This window comes from Canis lupus, chromosome 23, assembly GCF_048164855.1.
Source record: "Canis lupus baileyi chromosome 23, mCanLup2.hap1, whole genome shotgun sequence".
NCBI lineage: Eukaryota > Metazoa > Chordata > Mammalia > Carnivora > Canidae > Canis > Canis lupus.
In genome coordinates this window covers 34,227,009-34,247,369 of record NC_132860.1, presented here as the reverse complement: position 1 = coordinate 34,247,369, position 20,361 = coordinate 34,227,009, and the positions used below count along the sequence as shown (strand labels likewise).

At 35.6% G+C, this 20,361-nt stretch overlaps 1 protein-coding gene, 1 long non-coding RNA gene and 1 pseudogene across 2 annotated transcripts in view; 2 read left to right on the top strand and 1 right to left on the bottom strand.

Moving 5' to 3' along the window:
- TENM4 (teneurin transmembrane protein 4) overlaps window positions 1-20,361 on the top strand; it is a 2,813,748-nt gene that overhangs the window by 66,249 nt on the left and 2,727,138 nt on the right. The window lies entirely within an intron of this gene.
- LOC140615578 (uncharacterized) lies at window positions 355-19,000 on the top strand. The gene is made up of 6 exons (XR_012016087.1): window positions 355-537; window positions 935-1,417; window positions 5,436-5,500; window positions 15,724-15,775; window positions 17,866-17,959; window positions 18,823-19,000. It is a non-coding gene; the product is annotated as an uncharacterized lncRNA (long non-coding RNA).
- LOC140614598 (ubiquitin-conjugating enzyme E2 C-like) lies at window positions 1,488-3,418 on the bottom strand (annotated as a pseudogene).

Sequence of the window (20,361 nt, the reverse complement as noted above, 5' to 3'; positions counted from 1 at the left end):
ATAATAACATCATTACTATATTGTCATTAAAGTCCTTAGGTTTAGTCTAATGCCATGGCTGTTAGAAACTGTGCATTTGGTGGAAAGCACAATATATAACATTTGGCAACTATCTGCTATACTTTGGCTGGAGCTCTAGGTGTTTGAAAAATTATTTTATTGGGTGCTCACAATAAATCTGTACATTGCCTATTAATGTCTTTATTTTATGGATGAGCAAACCAAAGCACAGAGAGTGTAACTCACTTGTCAAGGTCAGAAGGCCTATAATTGGAAGAAAAAGGAATGGAACACCAGTCATCATGACTTCAAGGCCCTTGCTTTTTTCACAATGTACCCTGATCGAGGGACAACATAAAAGGGACTTGATTTGTTAGTCAAGGATCTGCTACTATAATTACTTTCCATGGTTTTATTTTTGTATTTGTCTGAGCTTCTTTCATACTAAACTCAGAAATGTTTCTAAAGAAAGAGAAAGCTTGGTGCTAATATTGCTCATACTTACCATGGAAGGAAGCCTTTTTCTGCATAGGAATGGTAATTTTATTTCTGCCCTTAAAATGAGAAATAGGTCAACCTACTTACTTATTGCATTGCTTAAATCATCTTCTGGGGTTTTGGCAGTTTAAGGCTTATAGGTCTTCTCTTGGCTATCTTCCTCTAAATCTCTTAAGGGATCATAGATATTCTATGCATATCCAATCAAATATTTATTAAAGAATATATAATATAACTGTAAATTTATTGTAACATTTTTCTTCTAAGGAGTTCAGAACCCTATGGCATAAATTACCTCATTTATCTTCATATACATTCCCAAGGGAAGAGCTTGGTAGTATTATCAGCTCAGATTAAAAATAAATGGGCAAGTATAAGCCAGTTGTTCAGTTAGTCAGTCTATCATCAGGATTGACAGAGTTTCCACTATTTGCAGGTAACTCTGCTGGAAGCAGTAGCCATGCTGTGTTCAGGGGAGCAACATGTCATAACAAGGCTAGTCTGGATGGAAAACTGAAAGGGCTCAGGGGTGCCTCAGTTCACACTTCTCTGGTTATCTGCTTATTTGCCCAGGTAGTGACTAAACAATAACTTAGGTCCTTGTCTCCTATTGGCCATTGTTCTCTGTCAGACCACCTCATGCTTCAAGGCTCAGATGAGTCATTTTATCTGTAAAGCCTTTTATTTGATTAGTTTTGGGTAAATAAAATTCCAGAATGTATCTATTTAATATATTTATCACAAGGGCTCAACTGAAACCTTGATTTAAAAAAACAAAAAACAAAAATGACACCACAGCTTAAGATACAGTTCTATACAGACATAGAGGAAAGGACAGACCATCTAAAGAAGAGTTCAAGAGACAACACAAGGAGAGAAGCTGGACAAGTTAGGATTCTTGGCTGGAGACCTGCTTTGAGTAGGTTTCTTACAGATACTTTTTAAAGGTTGTGGGGCTTTTTCCCCCCAGAATTCAGCACCTTGTGTGTTCAAAGGGTTATCAGTGTTGGGTTCTCCTAGCAGGCTCCAGACGGATAGCAGGATGGTCCTGATAATTATGTAGGTGGACCACTTGTCCTCCAAGATGTCCAGGCAGATGTCACCCTGGGTGTGCATGTTGGAATGGTAGCAGGATGTGAGGAACTATACCATGGATGGGTTTTAAGGGTAGCCACCAGGGAACTCCAAGGAGAGATTATACCTCAGATCTTTATATACTGTGCCAGCTGCTCCATGGATGATCCCTATCCATTTGAAAATGTCTGATTCAGGGAAGATGTAAATTCCTTTGTTGCCAGACATCATGATGATTATCAGCTCCTACTGTAGCCTCCTGCCCATCGAGTGGGCAGTGCTCTGGCTGGGCTTGGCTCCTTTGTGGGTAGTGGCAATGCTGGTAGAGGCTGGGTCACGATTCTGAGAAGCCAACTGGGAGGTGCTGGCAGGGACATGGGAACGTAGGAAGCATGACTGCAAGTATTGGGCTGTGGGCCTGCCTGTCCACTTGTAAGGCTTTGCCTTCTCAGCAATGACTCATGCCTGTGTCTAGACTTGTGACAATTAGATGTAGGGAATATATTCTAGACAATATATTGAATGAATGAATGTATTTTGTACACGTGATCTCTAAAAGGCCAAGAGTTTATGTAGGGCAAGAACTGTGTTATGTTTCTCTCTGAATCCTCATCGCAGATCACAAAGCCTGGCACAAAATAGGCAATTAAAATCAGTTTAGTAAATAACACAGAGAACTAGAATGCATATTTAAAATGTAAGTATCAGACTGTAAACCTCTTGTTTCAGATTCTTGTTGCCTCTAGTTTCTATTTAATCACATTCATCAGTGGGTCGATTTTCCACTTCAAATGGCATCCTTCACATGTTATTTTTGAACCTCACTTTCACCTTCTATAAAAAGAGGAGAATGATATTTATTTGTTCTTTATAGGATGCTGTGGGAAACAAATAGAATGAAGTGTAGGTATTAGTTTTCTAGGGCCGCTATAACAAAGTACCACAACCTGCCGGCTTAAACAACAAAAATTTATTTCCTCATAGTTCTGGAGACTAGAATTCTGAGATCAAGGTGTCAACAGAGTTGATTTCTTCTAAAATATCTTTCCTTGGCTTTTAAAGGACCATCATCTTCATCTTTTTTCCCATGATCTTTTCTCTGTGCATGACTGTGGCCTTATCTCCTCTTCCTAACAACATGAGTCATATTACGTTAGACCCTACCCTTAGAACCTCATTTTATCTTAATTACCTTTTTAAAGACTGTATCTCCAAATACTGTCACATTTTGAAGTACTAGAGGTTAGGGCTTCAACATATGAATTTTGTGAGGATACAATTCAGCCCGTAACAGTATATAAAAGGTCCAGTGTGATACCCAGCATGTCTCTGTCATTTTACTCATGGAATTATTATTACTATCACTTTTAGTCAAAGATTTCCAATAGATCACAAAATGGCTTTACTTCTTCCTGTTAAATTGCTCCTTTGGTCTCTTGCTCTGCTTGCTTGAAAAGAAAAATAATGTGTAGACAGAGCACACGCAATTCTAGCATGAAGTGCAAGGCAGGGGGAGAAAGATGAAGAATTATCCTGAAGGAAGGAATCTTCTGAGCTCATTTACAGATTTAGCAAGAGCTTGTCATAACTAGAAAAACAGATGACTGAGACCAAAAAGGTGATGCTATAAATGGTGCAAATATTTTAAGAAGAAAAATGAAAGTACGTGGAGGTAGGTTTGGCATTCAGGAGAAGTGACAGTGAGTCAGGATACCAAGCATGAAAGGTATTAAAAAGGAACATTTCCATGAAAACCTGGCAGTCAAATTTGATGGGAAAAGAGTCATTAGCCACATGTCAACCTGTGATGAGTCTCAGAGCCATCTTTCATGCAGTCATCTTCCATTCAGTCCTGCTGTCCGTTCTAATTTCTCTCCATTCCTCTAATTTTCTTTTGCTTTTTTCCACAAAAATGAATTGCATCCTTATTGCACAATAGACATTGTCTGAGTACAGTGGCATAGATAAAGGTAAATAATGTCCTCAGGGCAATTAATGTATGTGTATATATATTCTGGTTGTTTGTGATAGTTGCAGGAGGCCATCACAAATGCTGAAGTAGTGAATACTGAACTGTTTTTCCTAGGAGAAATACACACCACACATCTATACATACCCACAGGTACATGGCACATAGATTTTAACCTTAAATCCTAGAAATAACTCAGACTGGTACATTCTATTTTTTTTAACCTTTTGAAAGAAAAAAACAAGGTTCAGAAGTCTTAGGTTTCTTGCTTGAGGCCATCCTGCTAACAGATGCCATAGATAATTATAATTTAAACCTCATCCATCCAGAGCTGGAGCTTCATATACTACAGTGCACTTCTCTGTACCCTCTCCATTTTATGGTTATATAAATATAAATATATAAATATGTATAAATATATGTGTATATTTATAGAGAGAGAAGGGGGAAGAAAGAGATGACCATATATATCCATATATATGGATATCTATATATCACTTTATATATAATATATACATATATGGTATACTTTTATATCTGTCTATATGTCAGATACATAAATGACTAAGCAGCAATGTAAAAATTGATAGGCAAAGTTAATTACAGCTAAAAGATCTAAGATTCAGGGATTTTATTGAAAATACTTACAGTAGTCTACACAGAAGAGTGATTATCCATACCTCCATGTGTAAGATCTCTCTTTTTATGAGCCTAGAATAATTCTAGGCCTTTAGTAAAATTATTTCCTTTAATAATAATCTTATAAAAGTGACAATACAATCTTCATTGTAATGCTAGACAACTAGAACTCAGGAAAGTAAACTTGTTAGAAACTTCACAGCCAGTAAATAGTAGAGTTGAGATTTGAACCTAGGTCTCTCTGACTCCAGTAATCCAGACCAGTGCCCCTCATGACCTTCTAAAGCAGATGTAGAATATCACGTTCTCAGCTGAGATCTCTTCCTCCTACCTCTGACTCAAACATCCTCATTTGAAATAACAAGGAATGGCAATTGGAAAAACCAGAATTTTAAGAGGACAAAATGAGTGTTGTTAGGAAGGCAAGAGCAGAGAATGAGTGCAAAGTAGGCAGCTAAGTATGTCTACTTAAACATAAATATCAAAGGAGAAAGCGTTTACAGAAGAGGTATTTCTGAGAGGCATGTTTTGAAAGACAAAGGAAATGAAGTCATTTGGCCAATAAAAAAGAATGGCTAGCAGATAGAACATTTAGGGCAAGAAGGCAGGGAGTGAGACAGTCTTCATGGAAGCTGAGCTATAGGGCAGTGGATGTGCAAGAGCATGTACAACTGGCTGTTCTTGGCTTGTTGGGGTCTGAGAGTGAGGTAACACATAGAGAAATGTGGTCAGTATGGAGAAAGCAGGTGGATACAAATTGATTTTGAATGTTAGGATACTGGGTTTGGATATTTTCTCAAAACAGTAAGTTACAATATTATATGAATTTTAAAGTGAGAAAACAAAGTTCCAACTGCCAGAGTTTAAATGATTTACCTGAGGAATTCTTATTCAGAAGTATAGGAAAATAAAATAAGATAAAAGCAGAGAGGGAGGCAAATCATAAGAGACTCTTAACTATATGAAAGAATTGCTGGAGGGTAGCAGGGGATGGGGTTAGTGGGTGATGGGCTTAATTAAGGAGGGCACTTGATGTAATGAGCACTGGGTATATAAGAATTATATGCAATGGATGAATCACTAAATTCTACCCCTGAAACTAATAATACGCTGTATGTTAACTAAATTAAATTTAAATAAAAAAATAAAATAAAAATATACGGGAGAAGGTACAGAGCTCTGACTCTAGATCTCAAATTCTACTGTAGAATGTATTTAGTAATAATACTAACAGATTCTTTTTTTTTTTTTTTAGATTCTTACTTCAATAAAAAAAGGAAGATTTATATTTTTTCTTAGTGTTAACCACAAAAATTCCAAGTATGTATTAGGATCTGTTGACTATAAATTATATCTGTCATTTCCATAATTGCTTTGCAATGCCATGAATAGGGAAGAAATTAATAAAATAAAATAACATAAAATAGACTACAAAGAAAGCTTCAATTTTGGGATCCCTGGGTGGCTCAGCAGTTTAGCGCCTGCTTTTGGCCCAGGGCATGATCCCAGAGTCCCAGGTTTGAGTCCCACATTGGGCTCCCTGCATGGAGCCTGCTTCTCCCTCTGCCTAGTCTCTGCCTCTCTCTCTCTCTCTCTCTCTCTCTCTCTCTCTGTGTCTCTCATGAATAAATAAATAAAATCTTTTAAAAAAAAGAAAGCTTCAATTTTCATAAAGTTGGAATTGCAACATTTTTTAACCTAAAAATGTAAAATGTTGTTTCTCCTGGGACTATCTCTGCATTGTCATTACTGTGTTGTCTTGTTTTGCTTTGATTTTCCCATTTTCTCAGTCATGGTGAAATTCTTTCAGCAACACTTGAGGCACTAGTACTTACATACTAGTGAAGACATTCCCAGGCCTTAAAGAGCACACAGGCAAAAACCAGTACAAATGAACCTGGGGGATACATGGGCTACCATACACATGTATTGCACTAAGTACAGAAAATTTTGATATGCCCAAAATGTCATATCTGAAGTTAGGAGGAAGAAAGTCTTATACTTTCTATAAGACACTCTTGCAATCTCACCTGGATCATCCATCTGTATGTCATCACCCCTGTAGCATTTAGAGCTCTGTGCTGAGCTGAGGGTGATGAGCTGGCTAAGCACTCCTAGAATCATAGCTGCTTGCTTGGGAATTCTCTCTGGTATAAACATTAGTTAGAAATTACTATGAATAAATCAAGGGGAATGAACAAACAGTATTTCATCCTGAAATATGTCTATTGCTTTATTGCTTTCCTTATTTAAATGGTGACCTTTTGGCAGAATATTGTTTAATAAATAAGTCAGTTTTGAGGACATAGATGGTTCACTGGTACAGGGTAGATGCAAGCCTGGCTATCAAGTAACTGAAGAGGTAGGCCCCAATTTCCTTGTATTTATATATTTATATATGCTTTACATTGTTAAAAACAACATGGATGTTAAGAAAAATGCCTAGGTTTGAATTTTGACTTGCTGCTTGCTGGTTGTGTAATGTTTGGCCTCAGATCTCTGAGCCTGTTTTCTCAACTGTAAAAGGGAAGCACCAGTCCCTACTTTAAGCTATAAAGATTATATGGGCATATACATCATTTTAAACTTATTGCCAGTTGTACTTGTTTTTCAACTACTCTAGTAACAACAAAAATATGCTATTGTCACAAAGTACAATATTTTATATAGTCAAATTTAAGATACCTAATTCACTGGTTTAGAAACTTGTTCTTTAAATATACCACATTCACAAAATTCAACATACTGAAGTTTTTAGATCAGAATCAAGCATATGTACACTAGATATTTTTAAATTAATAGACTTTTATTTATACTTTTTAGAGCAGTTCTAGGTTTATAGTAAATTGAGCAGCTCCCCACAATTTTCTCTATCATTAAAATTTCACATGGAGTAGTGCATTTGGTAAGACTGAGGAACCAATGCTGATACATTGTTATTAACTAAAATCAATGGTTCTACAAGAGGTTCTGTGGAAAGAAAGACTCTGGCTGTTGTGGGTCACTGAAAGTCAGGATGAACCTGAGTTTGCATGTAATTCTCTGACTTACCCTGCTGCTGAATCAGATGGTGCCAAGGGACATAATGCAAACTCAAACTCAGAGACAGCTAATGAGTAAGTATTACATTCGTAGGAATACAAGTAATGAGAAGGAATAATTTCCTCTACTGAAATATTTTCATGCTTTAATAATTCATTTAATTAATAGTGACACAGTACTTACTTTATGCCTGGCACCCTGCTTGGAATGGAAAAGATAAGGACTGAAGAGCCATTGGTTAATTACCTACAAGGGATCAAAAAAGTTTTTGGTAGAACACACTGATAAACAGAGTATTACAAAGTATTAAAACAATGGCAAGGTCAGACTGTGCCTAGGATACTAGGAGCATACAAAAGTAGGGCAGCTGGGGGAGAGGAGGAATCATTTTTTTCCTCCTCCTCTTCTTCATCCCCCTCCTCTCCCCTTTCTCTTCCTCCTCTTCTTTCTTCTTCCCCTGCTCCCTTGGGACTTCTTGAGTTCCAGTGATGTAATTTTGAGGTCTGGAGGGCCTTTGATTCCTACCAAGTCTGTAGTAAACACAATTGTTTTTATGATTTATTCTCTGCCTAAATCCCATTCCTTTTTCTGATCCCTATTTGCCTTGCAGGTTTCTAAATCATTTTTGTCTCTCTACCCAAAGTAAAATCTCTTTGGAGGACAACCAGGTATCCCGCACATTGTATCTTCAGTGCTCTGCAAAGGGCTCTGTCCTTAACTAGTGTTCAATAAATATATAGGGGATAAACATAGCATGGTATGTTAAAATATGTTACTGAATTTATAACTATGTCCGCACAAGTTAACTGAATTAAGTAATTCTATTTAACTCCAAGCAGGAAAATCTTTGGAATAAAGTGGCACCCTATCATAGTCACAAAAACATCTGTAAAACTCATTCATTTAAGCTTTTTGGAAGCAGTGGAAGATGATAGTTTAACTTTATAGAAGGGAAGAGAGTCTGTATGTACACCTACACTGCATTCTGATACATTCCCTGAAACATAATGCCTACATCAGGTAAAAGCTTAATGTCCAGTGATTCTACTGAATAATAGGAAAACCACTGTTCAGGGTAATGAGAGAACTGGACTCTAGCCCTCAGGTCACCATTAGATAGCTGTGGAGTCATAGATGGGTTGCCTAACCTCTGGATGTGAATTTTCTCCTCAGTACTACTAAGATTCATTCAGTGTTCTCTATGGTTATTTTCTACTCTACAGGAAAAAATCATGATTATTGTCTTCCTAAAAGCTTTCCTATGTACCTAAATAAGACAAAGAAAATTAATTTCTTTAGCTTTTTGGAGATTGAATTAATTATTCAGTTAATACCTTGTAATGTTGAACTGTTGTATACATTTTAAGACAAAAGATTCTGATAACTTTAAAGCATTTACTGCCCTAACCTAATACTAGGGAATATTTGGTCCCCCTCTTGTACCTGGGGCTGAGCTTGCACCTTGAATATGGCATAAGCGTAGAATATACAAGGAGATATCTTCCTATTGCCCAAGGCCATCCTTCTATGAGAGTGATATGGGACCAAGTTCTTTTCCTGTTTAGAATCCTTTGATGACTCTTTCCTTATAATGGTTACTTTACAAGCAATGCTGTATACTGTCCTGGTGAGGTCTTCCTCCATGTGAAAATGAATAAACTGATTTGTCCTTATTCAGATAAGTTTGGGAAGTTCTCTATATCCTTCTTGGAGAGTCTCAATGTACACTAACTTATGAGAGGCTTTGAGAAGTCCTGCAGTTCAGAAACCTGCATTGTTTCCCAATAGTTTTTGTTTCCTACTTCTTCCTTACCATCAGAACTCTGGTTCCATAAAATAAATATCTTCCATATTTATGCATAAAATGGATAAATACTTATCTTCTGCTACTTCCTTTTACCTAGGAGTTGGCTAAATATGACAGTCCTGGCCAATGAAACCTAAGCATGATTTATGGGTAGAGCTTCTGGACGGAATATTCTTGACAGAAAGACCTCCTTTGTTGGCATGCTCCCTCTATTTTCTTTCTTTTTCCTGTATTGGACATAGACATGACACATAAATAGCCATCTTGTGACAATGAGCATGCAATAGAATTGTTGGGATGGTAGAACAGAAAGATAGAAGGGTCCTGGGTCCTTGCACAGCCCCTCTAGCCCAGAGTTCTACCTCTGCACCTCTTATTAGATCAGAAAAATATACGTCTTATAAGCCACTATTTGTCAGGCAGTCTTACTATTTGTGACAAAATAATTCCTAAAGGTTACAACAGGAATTTATTACTTTTAAACTCCTAATAAGATTTCCTGGAAACACTTTCAGTGATGCTGCCTATATTATGCTGCCTTTTCTATCACTGTGTAACAAATTAACAAAAATTTAGAGGCTTAAAATAACACTCATTTATTACCAGGAGGAAAGAAATCTATCATGGCCCTTAGGGGCTAAAATCAAGGTATAAGCAGGGCTGCATTGGATTCTGTAAGCTTCAGGAGAGAATTTATTTTTTTTTTTTTTTACCCTTTCTAGCTCTTAAAAAACCACTTGCCTTCTTGGCTCGTTGTCCCTTCCTCCCACTTCAAAGACAGCAATGCTGAGTCCCTTTCATTCTTTTATTCCTATATATCTCCATCTCTCTGAATATATCTGAGGAAGGTTTTCAGCTTTTAAGAATATATGTAATTGGATTAGGATACTCAGGGCATTACAGGGTAATTTCATCTCAAAATCTATAAATTTATCATATTTTCAAAATCCCTTTTGCCATGTAAGGTAGCGTTCCTAGTTTCTAAGGGTTTGGACATGGATATCCTGGGAAGCCCCACTCTAGAGGATAAAGCTCATACTCCTTAATTCCAGTCTTTTGTGTTCTGAGTTTAATGTCATTGTCCTAGTCACCATTTTCTCCCCACTATGCATTTCTCTTTTCTATTTTTCTGTTATATAGATCAGTACACCATAATGTAGACAACTTTATTTTTCTGATTAGGTCATAAACCAATCCCTTTTTCAGGTCCTGGGGCAAGCATTCAAACGGAGGTCCACCTATCTGAATAGTTAAAAATAGGTAAAAAGTGCATGTAGCTCAATAGTTAAAAGCTACATGTATCTAAATAGTTAAAAACTGCAAATTGATTTTCAAAGAGTTTGACCTTCTTTCTTTGACAAAAATCATTTGATAATAATTTTTGAAGTCTCAATTCAAATTTAGAATTATCTTCTGGCCTCAGAATTCTACCCCAGAATGTGCAGCACAAGGAAAAATTACCCTAAACCCTCATTCTTGGTCCATGTTCTGAATCCTACATATCTGAACAACCCAAGTCACTACATCGATCTCTAACCAAACACCTCACAAAAAAATGTTTAGCTACCATTCAGTCATATATTTATAATAATGTGGTGCAGTCTACACTCAGGAGAATGAATGTGGAATAAAGGACTGTACTTGGGAATGCCAGGAACCTGTGTATCCAGAGGATGGGTCAGAATGTGAGGTGTGAGCTTTGGACGGGGAGTAGTGTGACCTGAGGAAGGATGAGGTAGGCCCTCTAAAGATTAGGATTTAGGACACAAGCACCTCTTTCCCACATGCAGATGAAATACTGCTTATTTATCTAGTTCAAAATTATAGTCCTCATTTTCATATTATCTGATTCATTTCTTAAGATCTAATTTCTTAGCCATTTTATGAGGGCTTTGGTGACTTTCTTTCCTCATCCTAATTATAACACATTTCTTGCCTTTCAGAACTTCAAAAAAATCCCTCTGCTTTTAATAATAATAGCACAAAAATAGCGTATATATGGTATATAATATATATGAATATATATAAATACCCAATATAACTATGCTTATAGTATTATATATAATACTACCCTAATATTTACTGAGGGTTTTTATCTGTCATATACTCTATCCAAGCTATACATATTGTCTAATTTACAGTTAGAATCATATTATTGCATTTCTTAGTTACTTATGTGTTTTGAGTCTAGGGACTGCATTCCACTCCTTTCTGTATCTAGTAGCTAGGAAGTGTGTAGCACAGAATAAATTTTAGATCAATGTTTGCAAAATGAATGTATGGTTGCTTGGAGCTTTATATTTGATGCTATCAGTCTTCATCTTCCTTATTGCTTTTCCTCACTCTGGATGTGACCAATTTGTTCTGCCAAACTGGGCACAGCAGATTCTTTAATGACGCGGTGAACAGCACTCTGAATGACTACAGATGTTTCTAACTTGTGACCATTGTAAAGAGAGTGTGAAAGGGCGTGGAATTTGGACTACATGAGAAAAATGATAGGCTTTGACAGGACAGATAACAACTGAGAATGTCAGGAATATGGTTACTTTTTCCAGTTATCATGTTGACATGTTTATTTAGCAAAATAAATTAAATGTTCTCATGCTGGGGGGCCAAGTTTGTAGAGAGTTAATATGCAATGGAACAACCACTTAGAAGAGATTTAAAGAGTTATCTTTTAAAATGTTGAGTACAAAATAATTTGTCCCTGTTCTAATGTGTCTGGGTATATTTAGCATTCACTTCACCTATGAGAAAATGTTACACACTTTCTCCCTTGAGCTAAACAAAGATTCTTATAAATTTCATGTTCTAATGAGTTGATAATGCATTGGGAATGAGTTATAGCCTTCATCCTAGCAAATTCGTAAAAAGATCTTTTGGAGATAAAAAAAATCCACATTATTTGTGTGCTTCACTAACATGAATAATGTATCAGTTTAGCTTAAGCTCAATAAATCAACTCAAACATTTACAAGTGAAAAAATGTAAAATATTAAAAAAGAATCATTTCTATCATTTTCCAAGAGATTTGTATCAAATGTGTTTATCTCAGATTTTTTACATATACCTATACATACACATACATAAAAGAAAAAAGAACAGTGGATGCTCTTCATTGGTATAACATATTATTTAATTTTATTTAGAAAATAATGTTTTTGTTCTATACAGTAAGTTGTCAACAGAAAGATTTTCAGGTAGATGGATCTGAGAAGCCAAAACAAACTGAATGGATTAAAAGATATTTGTGGGGGATCCCTGGGTGGCGCAGAGGTTTGGCGCCTGCCTTTGGCCCAGGGCGCGATCCTGGAGGCCCGGGATCGAATCCCACGTCGGGCTCCCGGTGCATGGAGCCTGCTTCTCCCTCTACCTGTGTCTCTGCCTCTCTCTTTCTCTCTGTGACTATCATAAATAAATAAAAATTTAAAAAAAAGATATTTGTGTGCAAGGAGACTAAAAATAAAATGAACTCAAATGAGATGAGCACTGGGTATTATATGTTGGCAAATTGAATTTGAATAAAATTTTAAAATATTTTTAAAAAGAAATGAGCTTAAATACAGAATATCTTTAAAGCATTTGAGTGTGACAACAAATAATAGATGAGTAAAATTATTATCTAAAACAATCAGATATATTTTAGCCCAGTTGTAAGGGAGAAAGAACCTCACAGTTCTACATAAATGTTACCTATAGTTGAGAGGTAGGGTCATCATCCCACAGTCACCTTAATGTTCCAGCAGAAACGAATTGTCTCTAAAATGAGATGGATCTGGTTCGATCTCCAATTTTGCCAATTACTAGCTCTACATTTGATAAGTCAGTTATCCTCTTTTAGCTTCTACTTACCTATCTATCAAATGAATGTAATACTTTCAGTGTTGTAAGGGTTTCATGGGCTAATCATATAAAAGGGTGGGGATATTCCCAGGCACAAAGAAAATGACTAAGAAATACTTATTTTATTTTATACCCCTCTTAATATGAGTATCCTGCAATGAATTAAATGACAAAGTATAGATAAATTATGCCAAACATTAAGTTTTGAGAATTAAAATGTAGGCTTAGGTTCTACATTAGACATGGAGGAAAGACCTAACAGCTATGCTTATGGTGCATACAAGATGGTTGGGTAAAGAAGGAAAAAAAAATCACATTTTGAAGAAAGTCATTCAAATACCATCTTCTTGGTGACTTTCCCACATACACAATTTGATCAGCTATTTGTTCAGTCAACATATTGGACACTTACTATGAGCTAGCAACAGTGCTATGTGTTGGGGATTTAATAGTAATCAAGAGAATAATAATTCCTGATTACCCAGATTTTGCAGTCAGTAAAGAGATAGGAGATTTCAGTTTACGGGACATTTCAACAAAATATGATGATCATGATCATGATCTCTATCCTAGAGAACTAGGATAGTCAGAGGAGGGTTTTGGGAAGCAGTGATATCTGAGATGAGTCAGCCAGGGAAAGGGATGGAAGTTAGTCGAGGTCAAACTAAAGCATCCCAGGCCCATGTTACAAATCCAGGAAAGACTGAGGAAAGTCTGAAAGTGAGGTTTTGCCTAGAAAAATTGAGTTAAAAAAGAGCAAACTATAAATCTGGTTAGAATGTAGATTCAAGAAAGGTGGTACTTTGCAAGACACAAGACAAACAAATAAATGACCTGGACATCAAACAACTAGATTGTTAGGACTTTATACCCAAGCAATGGGCAAAATCTTTCAACGTTTCTGTAGTTCCCCCATCAATTACATATTTCTCACATTCTATTTTGTATGATAGTTATATGTTGACAAGCCCTAACATTTCTAGACCATATACTCTCCTTCAAAGTAGGATCTATATCTGATTCAATGGTACATTCATTCTACATAGCACAACACTTATTACATTTCTCAATTTACAATTGACCTTCACAGGTGTTACCTCATTAAATCCTCATAATAACCTTTTGAGAGTTGGCTTACTCATTGCTCCCTATCTGCAAATAAAGTAATTGAGTTACAGAAAGATTAAATCACTAGTCTATGAAAAATCCAGGACATGGACACAGGAGTAATGTCTAACAGAATGGTTGGCAGTGATAGAAATGTTCTGTATCTGCCCTATTCAATAATTTATCCACTAGCCACATGTGGCTGTTAATCACTTGAAAAGTGGCTAGGGCAACTGAGGAATGGAATTTTACATTTTATTTTATTTGAATCAATTTAAGTAGCCACATGTAGCTAGGGGCTACCATATTGGACAACTCTATATTGTCATCACTGTTGCTCAATAAATAGATGCCAAATAAGCAAGAGAGATTTGAAATTGATTCCATCATTATGCTATTCACAGGTGATATTTTTTAGTTATAATTTTGAGATTTTTTTTCTTCATAGACCTGAATTAAACCAATATAATTTTTTTCCTACTACATTTTACCAAAAAATATGCTCTATAATATTGTTCCTAATGAAAACATATATTCTTTAAGATTTTTAAAGTATTGTTGTAATAGCAATTTAATATGTTTAAAGTTGTTTTTATTATATTACCTATAAATTTTTAAAAATTAATAATCTTTATATGAAAAACATGGTAATATGTTTTTCCTTAAGTTATCAAGAGTATCACATTCTCCATGCAGTCTATGGAAAGTAATCAAATAAATACATATTGAGTGTATCAGTTTACAACATACTGCATAGTGGGTGGTATGGTATTGGATAAACACCAGGTATTTTCTCAAAGTTCTGGAGTTTGGGAGGTCAAGGTGTTGTCAGAGTTGGTATTCTCTGAGGCCTTTCTCTTTAGCTTCCTATTCCTTTGTGTACAGGCACCTCTAGTGTCACTCTGCTTTAATCTCCTTTTCTTATAATAGCCACAGTCAGACTGGATTAGTGCTCACCCTAATGGCCTCATTTTAAGTTAATTACCTCTTTAAAGGCCCCATATCAAAATGCAGTCACATTCTGAGGTACTAGAACTTCAACATAACAATTTGAAGAGTGGAACACACAATTCAGCCGATATTATCACTCTTCTTTATTTATTTGTCTGTTTTTCTCAGGAGCTCCTGAAAAGGGTTTCTGAGAACAAAACTGGGGAGTGTGAAATCATTTATATTGCAGTTATGTCCTTTTTTAAGTGCATAGTCTGATACAAGAGATGTTTGATTCAGACAAAACACTTATCTTCTCCAATTTTTTAAAAGTCAGAAAATTAGTGGAAAATGCCAAAGGCCAATCATTTCCAATAAGCATTTTAAAGTACATTGCCCTACATTTTTTTATGAGGACTTTTAAAATGTTAATCATTTTATTATCTATAATAAAAATGTAATTATCATTAAAATTAATTCTGAAGGCTAAAAATTCTTAAAATGGATTCCTTTAAATGTACTTCTGATTTTAATGCTTGCTTGCTTATGATAAGTTTCAACCAATGAAATAATGGAAACTTGCTTTTTATGCCAGTAGAATCCTCTTTTTTTCCCTGATGTCAACTTAAAATAAGATATATTTGGTAAGTAAAAGTGAAATGCTATAAAAGATTAGACTTACACAATAATAAACCATGTTAATTTTATCAGTATCCAACACTAAATGAATAAATTCATGAAATGCTAATATAGGGAAAAGTAATAATTACAAAGCACTAAGATTTTTATTGTCTCTTGTCTACAAATGGAGAGGCAGTGTGGATAGTCCCAGGTGGAATGAGAGAGCACCACTTCCTTCCAGGGTGAGTGATCCTGAGCAATTTACTCAATCTCTCTGAGCCCTGAGTTTTATCTATGAAACCCAGGTACAAAGTTCCTCATCTCCTGTTTCTTTAATCTCACAATGGTGTCTGTATTGCTATCCATAACAGTGTTGTTTTGGATGATAAATAGGAGGTTGTGTGGTTAGTCTTCCCCCTTACCAAGTGAGCACAGATATAGGGAACCTAGAACATGGTTTTTATTCAACAAGCAAATTTAAGCTCTCAATCTTATTATTTAACAATGTTATTATCTAAATCTTAGAAACTTGGACAATTGGAGACTATTGGCGTGATTAGTCTAGCCAGCCTCCTTTGCTAATTCCTTATTTTCATTGCCCTGAACCCTAGGATAAGGCTTAAGTGACCTTCCACTAGGAGATACCACTTTTTGTCCCTCGGACTATCTGATGGCACCACCTACAGCTCTATTTTTTAATCAAACATTAATTTTCTTTTTCTTCCTAGAGCCTGAGTCCTTTAATCTAACTCTCCTATCCTTCCTTTATCCACCTGCTCTTCTGGACAACAGTCTTTTCCTAACCTGTTTGATCACAGATACTTTCAGGCCTTGAGGCTCAAGCATGAGTGACAGCTTCTAGTTCTGAGGGCAGAGGAGATGGATGTAGAGAAGATACTTTGCTTTTATTTTTATTTTCTTCTTTCTAAATTTCTTTGATCATCTACAAAGAACTAGAAAAATAGTATATGCTCTACATTTGAGTGGTATGGAGTTTTATCTTGTGCCAGTAGTCTATCCTGTTTAATAGAGAGGACACTCCCCTTCCCTCCAGTATCAACATAATTTGGAGGCAAAAAACGTGCCTATCTTCCTCCAGGAAGTAAGTAGCATGGAAACAAAGAACAACAATAACAAAGCCCTCTTATTAACTTAATGTTGGTTAAGGCTATGTCCAAGTTCTTCTTCTTGATTATGGCTTTAGTGTAGATTTGTTTTTTTTTTCTTTTATAATTCTTTTTGATAATTTTACTCTTCACAATTGAAAATATCATATAAAGCAGAATTTCTGCATTGTTATTTTAGATAGCACAAGTTGAAAAAATAGCATCAACATTAATATCAAATGATGAAAATAAAATGCTATGCCCATGGGAAAGATTAAAATGAACAACTCAGGATAATTTCCTTAAAATAGTATGGTATTTTCACATATATGCATAGTAAATATTTGTTACATTTACTTATTGATATCATCTATAGTGTGGGTTAGCAAGAAGGTGAGAAGGGTGTAGGTTAAGACTAGTATTGTGTATCTGCAGTAGTAATTCATATCTGCCTATGCATGGCTACATGATTATTAGAAATGGTCTAATCTGTGGCACCTGGATGACTCATTTGGGAGAGTATGCAACTCTCTATATATTTATATATATTTACATATATATTTACTTTATATATATATATGTGTGTGTGTGTATTTATGTTAAGAAATGGTCTAGTCTAGAATAATAGTAACTGTCATTTATTGAGTGCCTGCTGTAGATCAGGAAAATGCTAAGTAGAGCAATTATGTCATAGGACATAGAATTCTTCCCAAAAGTTTCAAATGAAGCAGCTTTCATAAATAAATCTTAATGAATTTGCAGAGGTGTTGCCAAAATTAAGGAAATGAAGAAGTGAAATATGGCACCCAGAGCCTAGAAATGATGGGAAGGAGGGCCTTACCACCCTTAGGACCCTGAGGAAGGAGAATAAACACAGTGTCAAATTCAGAGTTGAGGCCACACAGCTCTGGCTCCATGTCTTTTTTTTTTTTTTTTTTTTTTTAACCTATCTAGTATGATGTGTATCTTATGAATTTATCATTTCTTAACTAAAATATCATGATTTATGATTTATATCTCTTTTATCTCTTCTATGGGATTATAACATGGAGATCATTTGCTACTTATAAGTCCCTCATAGAGCTAGCCTGAGTTTCACCCCATAGCAAGGATACCATATTGAATGAATGAATGAATGCATGAATGAATGAATTTTTATGATTCAATTTGAAAACTTCTATTATAAGAAGAGCTCTGTAGTAATCTCTGTTGACGTTCTTCTACAGAGAAAAATTTGTTTTATGGAAATCAAGTAGTGTTCCTATTTTCAACTTGGAAAGAGAAGAGCTTCAGAACTAGATAATAGAATATACATTTCTGGTATGTATAAAACAATCTGAAGAACTAGTCCCTTAGAAGCTGTAATCTTTTCAGAAAGCAGTGTAGAAACAACAATAACACATAGCATTCGGATCAGCTAGACTCAGCTGCTTTTTCTTCAGAATACAGTTGTCATTATTGGGTGAATTTTATTGGTTCTTTCTAATTTCAAATCAGTACGAAGAACAGGTTCCTCATATATAAAATGATAATGGTTTTGTTCACCCTCAAAGCTTGTTTTGTTGCCTATAGTGTTAATCTCTGAGGAGGGCAAGAGACAAAATTCCCTTCTCTGTGGAGCCTGCACTCGGATTTGGGCAAATAGAAAATATGTGCAAAAATAAACATACAGTATAATGTCAAAAATTTTTATGTGACATGAAAATAATAAAGCAGAGTGAAAAGATAAGGAATCATGTGAGGTACTATTTTAAATAGGGTAGTAAGGGAAGGTTTCTTTTGGGAGTAGATGTTCCAACGGAGACTAGAATAAAGTAAGTAAAGAACTGGTATTGAGGAATAAGCCAGGCTAAGGGAATGGCAGTGTTTTAAAAATAGATTAAATACACATAAAATAGATTACTTTGATACTTGAATGTAATAAAAAGCACGCAAAAATGGTGTAGTCTATCATAGATATACACATTTGTCATAATGTGCGAGTTTCCTAGGGCTGATGAAACCAATTATGACAGACTGGATGTCTTCACAGAAATTCATTTTCTCACAGTATTCGGGCAAGATGCTTGAAATCAAGGTGTTAGCATGGCCACACTCCCTCTAAACCTGTAAAGAGAGTGGTCTTGTTTTTTTCCTAGCTTCTGGTGACACACTGATGATCTTTGGTGTTCCTTGGTTTGCAGGTAAATCACTCCAATCTTGGATTTGTCAGTACATGGCATTCTCCCTGTGTGTCTGTGTCTTCGCACGGTGTCTTAAAAGGACACCGGTCAGATTGGATTGCTGGCCCACCCTCCTCCAGCAGGACCTTATCTTAGCTAATTATATATGCCTGAACTCTTTTACCAAATAAAGATACATTCTGAGGTACTTCAGCATATCACTGGGGTGGGGGAGATGGTGGACACATCCCAACAAATAATGTGGTGTTATTATTAGAAGGGATTTCATACTTTTGATAGTCTAATAGCAGGGAAATTAGAAGAGTTACATTATAAATGGATGACCGAGTAGCCTATTGTCTACTTTTTCTTTTTGGGGGAATATTTTCATAGTGTGTCTTAGGTCAAAAGGAGAGTTCTAAAAGGGCAAAATAAACCTTGTTCTTTGATTAATTTTAAAAATAGTCCTGGAATCATTTTTCCTCACAGGGTTAAAAACCAAGAACAGTTGTTTTAATTCTGGCCTCCAGATCATTAGAAGCATGCCACAGGAAATGTTTTGAGCTTAAAGTATAAGGATAGCCAGTGAGTTGAAAGAAATATTCTACTTATGCCCAAAGTCAAAGATGAGGTTAAACCAAATAATGACTGAGAATAATTAACTGAGAACATTATTAAATTGTACCTAAAGCATTGGCTTCTTTAAAAACACATTTGGGGACTATCTATAACTCTTTTTTTAATGCTTTACTATTTCAATGAAAATTTTTCTTTCCTTATCTGTTGTGTGGCATGAGTGTATGCATGTGAGTGCCTGTGTGTGTATTTCCCAAATAAGGTAAAGTGAACAAGTGTCCAGATTACCTTATTAAGCCATAGCTGTCATAATATTGAATCTAGTATAGAAGAAAAGACAAAGTATTTTGGAGCCAGAAACTATGGATTTCTATTCTACCAGTACATTTCTGCCTGTTCTTAGAAAAATTAGCTCATCTGTTTGTAACTCAGTCAATTATCATTTGTTGGGGTCAGTGAGGGTATTAAGTAAAACATATATAAAGCACTCGTTCTTCATAGAACTCGTGTCATCCATGAGGGTTAATTCTCTTTTTCTCTAGTAATAGTTTACTGTCATTATAACCCAATTGTCTAGGAGGAGATAGCTTTTTCAAAACTAAGGCAATACAATTATATAAAAATATTGATGGTAAGCCATCTTTGTATCCCCCCTAATACCTAGCAGAATTCTCCAGGTACTCAGTAATCCTGTGTTGAAAGACTGAACGATCATAATAGAAGCTAATTCCAGCAAAATCAGTTCCCTTACTCTTCAGGAACTTTTAAACAAACTTCCCAACAATATACCAGACCCTCTCCATTATTGTCTTGCTTGTGAAAGGCATCAGCTTTTCTCTCTGGGTTATTTGCCCTGGTTCCATTCTTAACTTTTTACATAGTAGCCAGAATGAACTTTTAAGGTACAAGTTAGTTCTTATCAGTTTCTTCATTACAAACTTCTAAAGAATTCCTCCTGCACTTAGAGTGAAGTCCAGAATGTTT